This window comes from Octopus bimaculoides, chromosome 3 (genome assembly GCF_046866305.1).
Source record: "Octopus bimaculoides isolate indiv1 chromosome 3, ASM4686630v1, whole genome shotgun sequence".
Lineage (NCBI taxonomy): Eukaryota > Metazoa > Mollusca > Cephalopoda > Octopoda > Octopodidae > Octopus > Octopus bimaculoides.
In genome coordinates, this window is record NC_142930.1 from 23,278,761 (window position 1) to 23,289,383 (window position 10,623).

At 35.1% G+C, this 10,623-nt stretch overlaps 1 protein-coding gene across 3 annotated transcripts in view; it reads right to left on the minus strand.

The window, feature by feature from the left end:
- Positions 1 to 7,732, minus strand: part of LOC106873899 (protein FAM167B) — a 52,075-nt gene extending 44,343 nt beyond the window's left edge. The window contains exons 1-2 of one of the 3 annotated variants that reach the window (XM_014921430.3): positions 7,016 to 7,732; positions 4,113 to 4,265 (exon numbers count right to left, since the gene is read on the minus strand). The gene's annotated coding sequence lies outside the window, so the exon portion shown is untranslated. Of the gene's footprint in view, positions 1 to 3,825; positions 4,266 to 7,015 lie in introns of all 3 variants that reach the window. The other 2 variants (XM_014921428.3, XM_014921429.3) reach the window with 2 other exon arrangements.
- Positions 7,733 to 10,623: the final 2,891 nt, after the last annotated feature.

Below are 10,623 nucleotides of genomic sequence, written 5' to 3' on the forward strand. Positions count from 1 at the left end.
GTATAAAGTCAACAAACGTATCAAATCGGCGCTACAATCATTCCTTGTTCTTTGGAGGCCACTTTACTTTATCGTACGATTTTCTGTCACTGCGTAGGTCTAGGGCTTGCGACTTTAAAATGTTCGGGAAACGGTGAATTGACTATAGGCCTAGCTTTATCTCCGCTTTACCAGAGTTGGTTCTTGCCCACTATGGTACTTGTATTATCTTCACGCTACGCATTTCGTCTTGACTGGGGGAGGGGGGTCTTCAGGTCACGCGGATTCTTGCAAATTTTCCTACAAACATACTCCGAATTCGCTGTTGATTTTCTATTGCTATTAGTCGCTATTAGTGGTCTGTCTGATTGAGATACACATTCTCCTTCGCTCTCGAGAATTCTTGGGGCATATCACCTTAGGATTATCTGTAGATTGATGTAGGTTGTTTGTATTTATAGATGCAAATGGCGATTCTCCCTTGCCGTCTCTCAGGACTGTCTGCTATCTTTTCATCTGCCATCACTCAGTTCTTGGGTGTTACTCGTCCACTTCCTGGTAGCTCAAGTTATTCCAAATAAATATACCATCCCGTAATGCACTTGGATACATTATGCGTGATACCTTCGGGAATCAATGGGTGTTTGGGAGTCCTTCAACATTTAGATACAGCCACCCAAGCGACTCAACCACGGTTCATCAAGACACAGCACAATTCAAGTTAGTATCATCTCAGGTAGTCCTGCCTTTGTCAGGGCTCACACGTCAATCAAAATCACCTTGACACCACTCCTGTAGCCAACTTGTTAGCTCTCCTCTTATTGGCTCCTATGATGCCAAACATGTTGTAACCTCAGCAGAAGGACTGACATGTAAATCCTTTGCATCCAAAGTCAATGGGCTCACACCTTGCTGGCCACTTATTGTTTCAGCATAACTCACCCAGCTTAGAATAATAGTTTTTATTTCTCTCATTTTCTCATTTGCCTTTTCAATAGGAATAAAGCGTTTTAACAAAACCACATTTGTACTTCAATGCTCCCTTTATATACATACATACATTCATTCTTACATACATACATACATACATACATACATACATATATACATACATACATACATTTATACATATATACATACATACATACATACATACATAAATACATGCATACACACACACACACATATATATATATGCATGTAAGTATATTTGTGTAAAATACATATGTATATATATATATATATATATATATATATATATATATATATATATATATATATATATATACACATAAATATTTGTGCATATATATATCTGTGTGTGTGTATACGCACACAAAGATGTATGCACACACACACACACACACACACACACACACACACACAGACACGTGCATATTTTGAAGCGTATTTAGTTCAATAAACAAACGTAGTTCCATCTTTAAGAATATATTTGGCTATTTATGTTACCTGTAACAGTGTTTACAATGCAAATAGTCAACTACAAGCGCCCAACGTCACAAGAAAACATATTTCTATATTTGTATAAAGATTCCTAACCAAAAGAATTGTTACAATGCTATTTATTTTTGCATACGTTCCCCCACCAGCCAAAGCAATTTTATCTCTGTATGAGATTCTAATATGTCTGGGAGAGATAATACTATATCAGTACATACATGAGTGCACACACACACACACACACACACACACACACACACACACACACACACACACACACACACACACACACACACACACACACACACACACACACACACACACACACACTACTACATAAACAACTTATACACACAGAAATATTAGCAAAAATTTACATGAACATATGAAGCCATTGTTGTTTGTGTCTATGTACGTGTGTGTGTCTATTTGCAATTGTATACACATACACATATGTAAGTGTGTATGTGTGTGTGTGAAAATGCAATATGCATTTTACATGCACATAACATATATATATGCATGTATGAAGATATTTCTTTATATATATACACACACAAATATATGTATGCAAATTCATGTATGCTTATATATATTTTTGTACCACTATTCTATATATATATATATATATATATATGCTCTTCCATTATAGGTAGTATCAACAAACTAATCCTCTATCCAGTGAAAGATAAATATTTAATATACACAATTTACAAAAGAGTTACTAATAGTTCCATACTGCAGAGGTGCTATAATTTGGCTGATTTCTATTACATCCCATATGTCTCCAGGCAATCTTTCAGGCTCAGTACAAACCGTTAGGCTTATTTGAAAAGTAGGACACTGGGTTATGCAAAAACGGGAAGAAAAGAGGTTGGTGGTTTGCAGAACGGCTTTTACATAGAATCAAGTTGAAAAACCTGGAGAAATCTACGCCATATGTAAATGGATAAAAGAGATGCAAGTGATATACAACCGATTGATCGTACATTCTTTATAGATATAAGAATTCTACCATACTACTAGTTCCGAAATTTTTAGCAAATGTAAGCTCAATGGCAAATTTCTTTTATTGAATTTGTGTACACCACCCTCTCCGACTTGTGATGCTATCTCACAGACTTTGGTCAATCTGTTATATTATTCTACTCCAAATAGATTAATTATGATTTCCACCGACAAAGAGGGGGCGATCTTGGATTTTCTTACTTTTCTTCTCGTTCCACTTTTTGCATCAATCTTCCTCGTGTTTTTCTTCCCGTTTCTCCTCATGTCTTTATATAGACTAACGTCCTAGTTTTTTAATAGGTCTAACAATATGCATTGAGCCTGAAAGATTGCTTGGAGACACACGGCATGTCATATAATTCCGTCAAATTATTGTAACTCTACAGCATAAAACCATTAGTGGCCCTTTTTTTAATTATATATATATATATATATATATATATATATATATATATATATATATATTTCCAAGTAAGTTTATCTTAACCTTTTTGATGCGACTCTACTCTATACTGTTTTCTCCCCCACCCTTCTCTAATTCCCCTTTTCTCCCATTCACCGTTTTCTATCTGTCTCTCTCTCCCTCTTTTTTTCTCTCTCGTTGCTCACATGTGACCATCGTCCGTCTTTCTTTTCCTCATGTGACCATATTTCTTTTTCTGCACGACGTTCTAAGGACTGGACGTCTATCTCTCTCTTCTGTCTTTTCTCTTTTGAAAGAAAGTATTTATTATATATATATATATATATATATATATATATATATATATATATATATATATATATATATATATATATATGTAATATTTTTACACGAGAGGTGCCAGTGACTTCGAAGTCATTGTCACTCCTCCTCTTGTAAAAGTATAATAAGCATGTGCTCTACAAAAAGTATTGAGTAATTTTTTAGTTTAATGTTAAATTGCTTTCATCGTAAGGCGATTTAAAAACAAGCATTAATATAAAATTCGAATTACGTAATAGAAGCAGATCTATAGTAAAAAGTTTATGAATACAACATACTTAACGTGTGCCTCGTTAAAAAGATAGAAGCCGCCGTTTAACATCCGAAAGAATTCCTTTATGGACGTATTATGTTAAAAACTACAACATATTTCAGAACTAAGCGAAACGAAATTGTCCCATAAGTGAATGTGGAACATAGGATACGTATTTTTTCGGCTTTGCGGTTTCTCAATGTCACGTATCCGTATCACTACCGAAACGAAATCGAGTTAGCCCGTCTGCTATAATATATATAGAGATAGTGTATGAAGTATGCACTAGTTCGCAAAGGCGTCGTATAAGCAGAATAAAATTCTTAATATGCACTAGAGACAGTTCGATAGAAAAAAAAACTTTATCAATATAACTTACGAATGGTTTCACTTTCTCTCTTTCTTGTTACGGATGGGTCATCGATGAAGGATATGTGCTACTAGGGTTAGTTTACATACCGCTCTGTCTTGAAGAGCTATAGTGTTCTGAAAGTGAGGGATTTGAGTAGTATGTGGGGGTATGTAAGAGGTAGGCGCAATAAGGAAGTAGTCGGAGGACTTGATAGACGAATGAACAGTTATATTGTGGTAAAGAAGGGTTTGGAAGTGAGACAGGAATCAAGGACGTAAAGTGTCTGTGTGTCGATAAAATTTGTAGAGGATTACCAAAGATTCAGTTTCTGCACCATGTGAATGAGACGTGCGAATGAGACGACCAGCTTTGTAAGTTTCCTGAGGGATGGATAAAGACAAATGTCGTCGACGGAAGAAGTGATTTGGTGTGAGAAAGTTGTTGTTGATTGCAGGAGTTCGAAGAGTCTAAAGAAAGTAAACATATTTGTATAAGTGGGGAGGGGCGGTGGAGGACAGAATAAACGAAAGCCTTGTTATTAAACAGCAACTAGAACAACAAGCGGCAAGAGCAGCAAGATAAACAACAACAATAGCAACAACAACAACAATAGCAACAACAACAACAATAGCAACAACAACAACAATAGCAACAACAACAACAATAGCAACAACAACAACAATAGCAACATCAAAAGTGACACTGAAGTTGATGAGCCAACGATGCAACTATGTAGTCTTATGCGGTCTTTCAAAAATAGTAACAGAATTTTCTTCAAGCGCAATCTATCATCTTAAAGGAAAGATATAGTATAATGTAGTTGTAAATGGTTTCTCTAGAGATGGCAGCTACCGTATGGGAGATCATAATTTCTTCGTAAAATTTGGCTGAGATTAGAAATTTGAATATGAAATTAAAGAATTACGAGGAAAATGATGCATAAAATTGATATATTTAATTTTTCTTTTTTATTTTCTTTTTAAGAATTGTAATAATCTTAGTTGTTTTTATAAAGATATTATCAGCGTGGCTGAAATATTTTTGATCATATATTTTTTCAATGAACGAAATATATATATATATATATATATATATATATATATATATATATATATATATATATATATATATATATATATATATATATATATATATATATATATATAAAGCATTCACATTTCGGAAGAAAAACCTCTTAAATATTACTAAAAAGATTATTATCGTGTTGCAAAAGAATCAATGATGATGATGATAACAACAACAACAATAATAATCCTTTCTACTATGGGCACAAGGCCTGAAATTTGGGGGAGGGGAATAATCGATTACATCAACCACAGTACTCAACTGGTACTTAATTTATCGATCTCGCTGATTTTCTTGATATGAGATTACTATGTCGCACATATACGGTTGTAACGCATGTGCCTGGTGTACCCTTATCAGATGGGTAGTCATGATGGGTATACTAGGCTTCGTATACTTTACCCCAGGGTCATATTGATGGCATGCACTGTTCTCTCACTCAATAATAATAATATGCCCTGACGCAGTGCCATGCACTGGCTCTCATGGCTTCTAGTCATAACAGATTGGAAGCGTTATCATGTACATGTTTTGTCTTGGTAAAAAAGATGGGCTATTGCAAATATGCTGCTCACTCCTAAAGATTCGCTCGTCAGTTGCTTGATCTTAACCAGGTGGGCATGCCCTTTAGTAGCTGAGGATATGTGCATCTCTGATCACAAGCAGATGTAGTGAGGGAACATCATAGCCATGTGTTGAGAGGAATTCTTTGGGTTTGAACAATTTTCCTCTGGAAACATGGGTGTTTCGTTTAACACCCTTAAGCAACCCTTTTGGACGGGATGGGCTGCTCGACCTGAAGAAAATTCTAATTGGGTTCCACCTGCAAGGTCATGCGATGTCTATTTTGATATAAGATCACCATGTCGCCCACATATGGTTGTAATGCATGTACCGGTGTACCCTTATCAGACGGGTAGTCATGATGGGTATATTGGGCTTCGTATATTTTACCCAAGTGTCACTTTGATGGCATGCACTGCTCTCTCACTCAATAATAATAATAATAATAATAATAATAATAATAATAATAATAATAATAATGGGAAGAAAAACAAAACAAAATAATACAATCCCTTAAAATTTGAAATAGGAAGAATTTGGAGCAGTAAAGATCGAGCCTATAATAATTGGTGCGTTGGGAACAGTAAGTAAAAATATACACAGATAACTGAAGGAAATAGAATAGAATGCTCGGTAGAGCTCCTACAGAAAGTTTGTCTCTAATGGATAGCAATGATTATCTGGAAGATTCTAAGGGAGGGTGTAAGTCAATTATATCAACCCCAGTGTTCAACTGGTACTTATTTTACCGACCCCGAAAGTGGTAATAATCTTTTCTACTCTATGCACAAGGCCCGATATTTTGGCAAGAGGGAGCCAGTCGATTAGCTCTACACCAGTACGCAACTGGTACTTAATTTATCGACCCGAAAGGATGAAAAGGAAAGTTGACCTCGGTGGAATTTGAACTCAGAGCGTAAAGACGAACGAAATGCTGCTAAGCAATTTGTCCACTGCCCTAAGGATCCTGCCAACTCGCAGGATTAATAATAATAATAATAATAATAATAATAGCGGTTTCAAATTTTGCCACAAGGGCTGCCATTTTGGGGGAGGGGATGAGTCGATTACATCGACCCCAGTGTTCAACTGGCACTTAATTTATCGGCCCCGAAAGATGAAAGGATGAAAGTCGACCTCGGTGGAATTTGAACTCAGAACTTGCAGACGGACGAAGCACGGCAAAGCTTTTCGGCAGGCGTGCCAACGATTCTGCCAGCTCGCCGCCTTAAATAACAACAACAAGAAAAAAAAAATAATAAACTTGAAATTTTTGGGGAAGGAACTAGTCGATTACATCGACTCCAGTACTGAACAGGTACTTAATTTATCGACCCCGAAAACATGAAAGGTAAAGTCGACTCGGTGGAAGTTGACCTCAGAACGTGCAGACATGACAAAGTTGAGCAAAGCATTTCGCCTGGCGTGCCAGCTCATCACCTTAAATAACAACAACAGCAACAACAATAATAATTATTATCATTATTCCTTTAAAAATATGCTCAGATATAATACATTACAATTAAAATGCAAAATAACTACCAGAAAAATAACTTTCAGAACTTACGTGTTTAATAGATAACCATAGCTTCTTAGGCAAATACTTTGTTATATTTGGTGATAAATTATAATGGTTCAAGTGATTTCAGCACTGGTAAAACTATGATCCAAATACCATTCACAAACGTCTCGCCTATTTATCCATTTGACTAGTAGAACAGAAAGTAATGGTTATATATATGTGTGGTGTGGTGTGTGTGTGTGTGTGTGTGTGTGTGTGTGTGTGTGTGTGTGTGTGATATGTTCCTATAGCTCTAAATGTATGGTTGTCGGTGTGTGTGAAAGACAGACTATGAAGGTAGCGTTGGTGCACAAATGTCATTGTTTATATACAAATAAATGTGTGCAATCAGCTGTTTGCATAAATGCACATATGGCTGTGGGTGTGCATTTTTCGTGTACGTGTCTGTCTCTGTATTGATATATATTTTCACCAACAGATATATGATTATGTATGTATATATGCATGTATATATGTATGTATATATGTATGTATGTATGTATGTATGTATGTATGTATGTGTGTATGTATGTATGTATGTATGTATGTATGTATCTATCTATTTATCTGTCTGTCTGTCTGTCTGTCTGTCTGTCTGCCTTTCTATCTATCTATCTATCTATCTATCTATCTATCTATCTATCTATCTATCTATCTATCTATCTATCTATCTATCTATGCTTCCCAACCACGTTTCCGAGTTCAGTCCCATTGCGTTACAGAATGCACACGCGTGTGTGTATGTGTCTGCATATATATATGTATGCGTGCGTTTATCTATGGTTATGGATGATATGTTTATGGGTGTGGGTGTATATATATATGTATATATATATGTACACACACACACACACACACACACACACACACACACACACACACATATCTATGTATATATATATATATATATATATATATATATATATATATATATAGCACTGTACTATCACCGCCATGGCTACGGTACCGCAACCGCCAATCCATAAACACCTCCGCTGCTGACTACCAATTTACTGTCTCCACCAGAACCACCCAGTGAAAACTTAAATGTTGACTGAAAGTTATTTTAATATGGGTATTTTGTTTAACATTTAACATTTGGTATTTATGGTAGTCATGTTAGTAGCTTCAAAACACATGCATACCACGACGACAACGACGACGACGACGACGAGGATCATCATCATTACCATCATCATCATCACCAATGATAATGATAATAATAATAATAATAATAATAATAATAATAATAATAATAATAATATTACTAACCTAAAACTATACGCTAGAAATGATAAAGAGCTGGAAATACTACTACAGACAGTACATGGATTTACCAAAGACATAGATATGAAATTTGGATTAGAAAAATGTGCCAAAGCAACCCTAAAAAAGAGGAAAACTAGTTAAGAGTAGCAACATCACACTAGATAAAGCCAATGAAATAAGAGAATTAGACCAAAGCCAGACATACAAATATTTAGGTATCAATGAACTAGATAGGGTACAACACACACAAATGAAAGAGAAAATAAAGAAACAACAACAACAACAACAACAACAACACCAACGACAACAACAACAACAACAACAACAACAATAATAATAATAATAATAATAATAATGATGATATGGAAGCTTTGTCAGAAATGGGGATTTGAAGCTGGAGGTACATGGTATGACCATTGGGTCGAAAGAGTCGGAGAATTGCAAAATTCTGTGGGATTTCCTATTCAAATGTATATAATGTACTAGACATAACAATAACAGACAAGGAATGCAAAGTTGCTTACTAATTGAGCCATCATGTCCGTTTGACTCTAGGATTGTAAAGAAAGAGGATGAAAAACAACAACAGAAAGAAAAATACAACTCCTTAAAATTTGAAATTCTAAGAATTTGGAATTTGAAAACTGTAAAGGTTGTGCCTATAATAATTGATGCATTGGGATCTGTAAGTGAAAATACAGAAAAATGGTTGAAGGAGATTGGAGTAGAATGTCCTGCAGAGCTTTTGCAGAATGTTTGCTTCTTAGGAACAAGAAAGATTATCAGGAGTGTCTTAAGCACTTAAAAGATTATTGAAAGTTTGTGGATATCTAATGTTACAGGTAGTAACCTGTAACCCACATAAATTCTACCAGGAATAAGAACGAACCTGAGACAAATCACCAATAATAATAGAAATATTAATAATATTTTCACTTATTCCCTTCTTTCCTGTCGCTTTTTTCTATTTTTTTTTCTATCACATGAACAATCTGGTGTGTTTATTTTAATGGATTACCAATGTATAGGCTTGAAATTTTTGGGAAAGGGACCAGTCGATTAGATCGGCACCAGTACGCAACTGGTACTTAATTTATCGACCCCGATAGGATAAAAGACAAAGTCGACCTCGCCGGAATTTGAACTCAGAACGTAGCGACGGGATAATGATAATAATAATAATAATGGTTTAATTTTGGCTCGAGGCTAGCTATTTCGCCGGAGAGGGTAAGTCTATTACATCGACCCCAATGTTTCACTGGTACTTATTTCATTGAGCCTGAAAGGATGAAAAGCAAGGTCGACCTCAGTGTAATTTGAACTCAGGACGTAAAGAAACAAAATGAACGGATCATGTGAAAGAGAACAGATTCAAAAGCAGAGCCACGACCTAGAATAGGAAATAAGATGACAGGAGCGAAAAATGTTATTTAATGAAAACAAATTCCGTTAAAATGTATTGTGGAAAACTGCCAGAATTTTTCTTACTTGTTTGTACGACATTTTGGCCTTGTTACAAATGGTAACATTACGAAGAGACGATGCACGAGATAAAACAAACTACAGTAGCAAAACAAAATCACAAATGAAAGAAAAACAAACGATGCATTTGTCCTCTGATTAGTTATAAAGTAGTCATATGACTTGAATGAGAAACAAGCAGAGTTTAATGACCCTATAAAGGCGCGCTTTATTGGCAGTTTATTTGGGTTGACTACTGTAAACGGTGTCCTCGTTTTAATAGAGACCTTTCCTAATAAAGACAACCATTTCATGATAACGGCGTAATTATTTCCCTTTAGAAAATCACAGTGATTACCCTTTCGAAGACATAATCATTGTTATTAGTCATGATTCTAAAACGACATTTCTTACATACAAGTAAATATTTCAAGACGTACTCATTTACTTTCAAACCAAGTCTTAATATTTGGTACATTGTCTTCGAGGGATGTTTTTTTTTCTTATTACCATTATACATCCACGAGGCATTATTATTGGTTTTAGCCGGAAGATCTCCTGAAGAAAGCTATTTTATAAAAGATATAACTACATTGTTGTTCTAACAATAGCTACAATGAAGTCAGTTTATGAGATAAAAGCCACTGGAGGTAAAACGACTTTACTCAGAATAATTTATAAGAACATTATTTTTAAAGTGAAAGAATTTGTCAATTGTTGTTTGCTGAAGACAGTATTATATGTTATTTCTATTATGCAAGTGTATGCAGAAAGCAGGGAATATTACTGTCAACGCTTTTATCTTTTGATTCTCAGATTTACAATTCAAATTCCTAAACTGATTAGCATGAGCTCACTACAGTTATCAGAACAACAGAACAAAA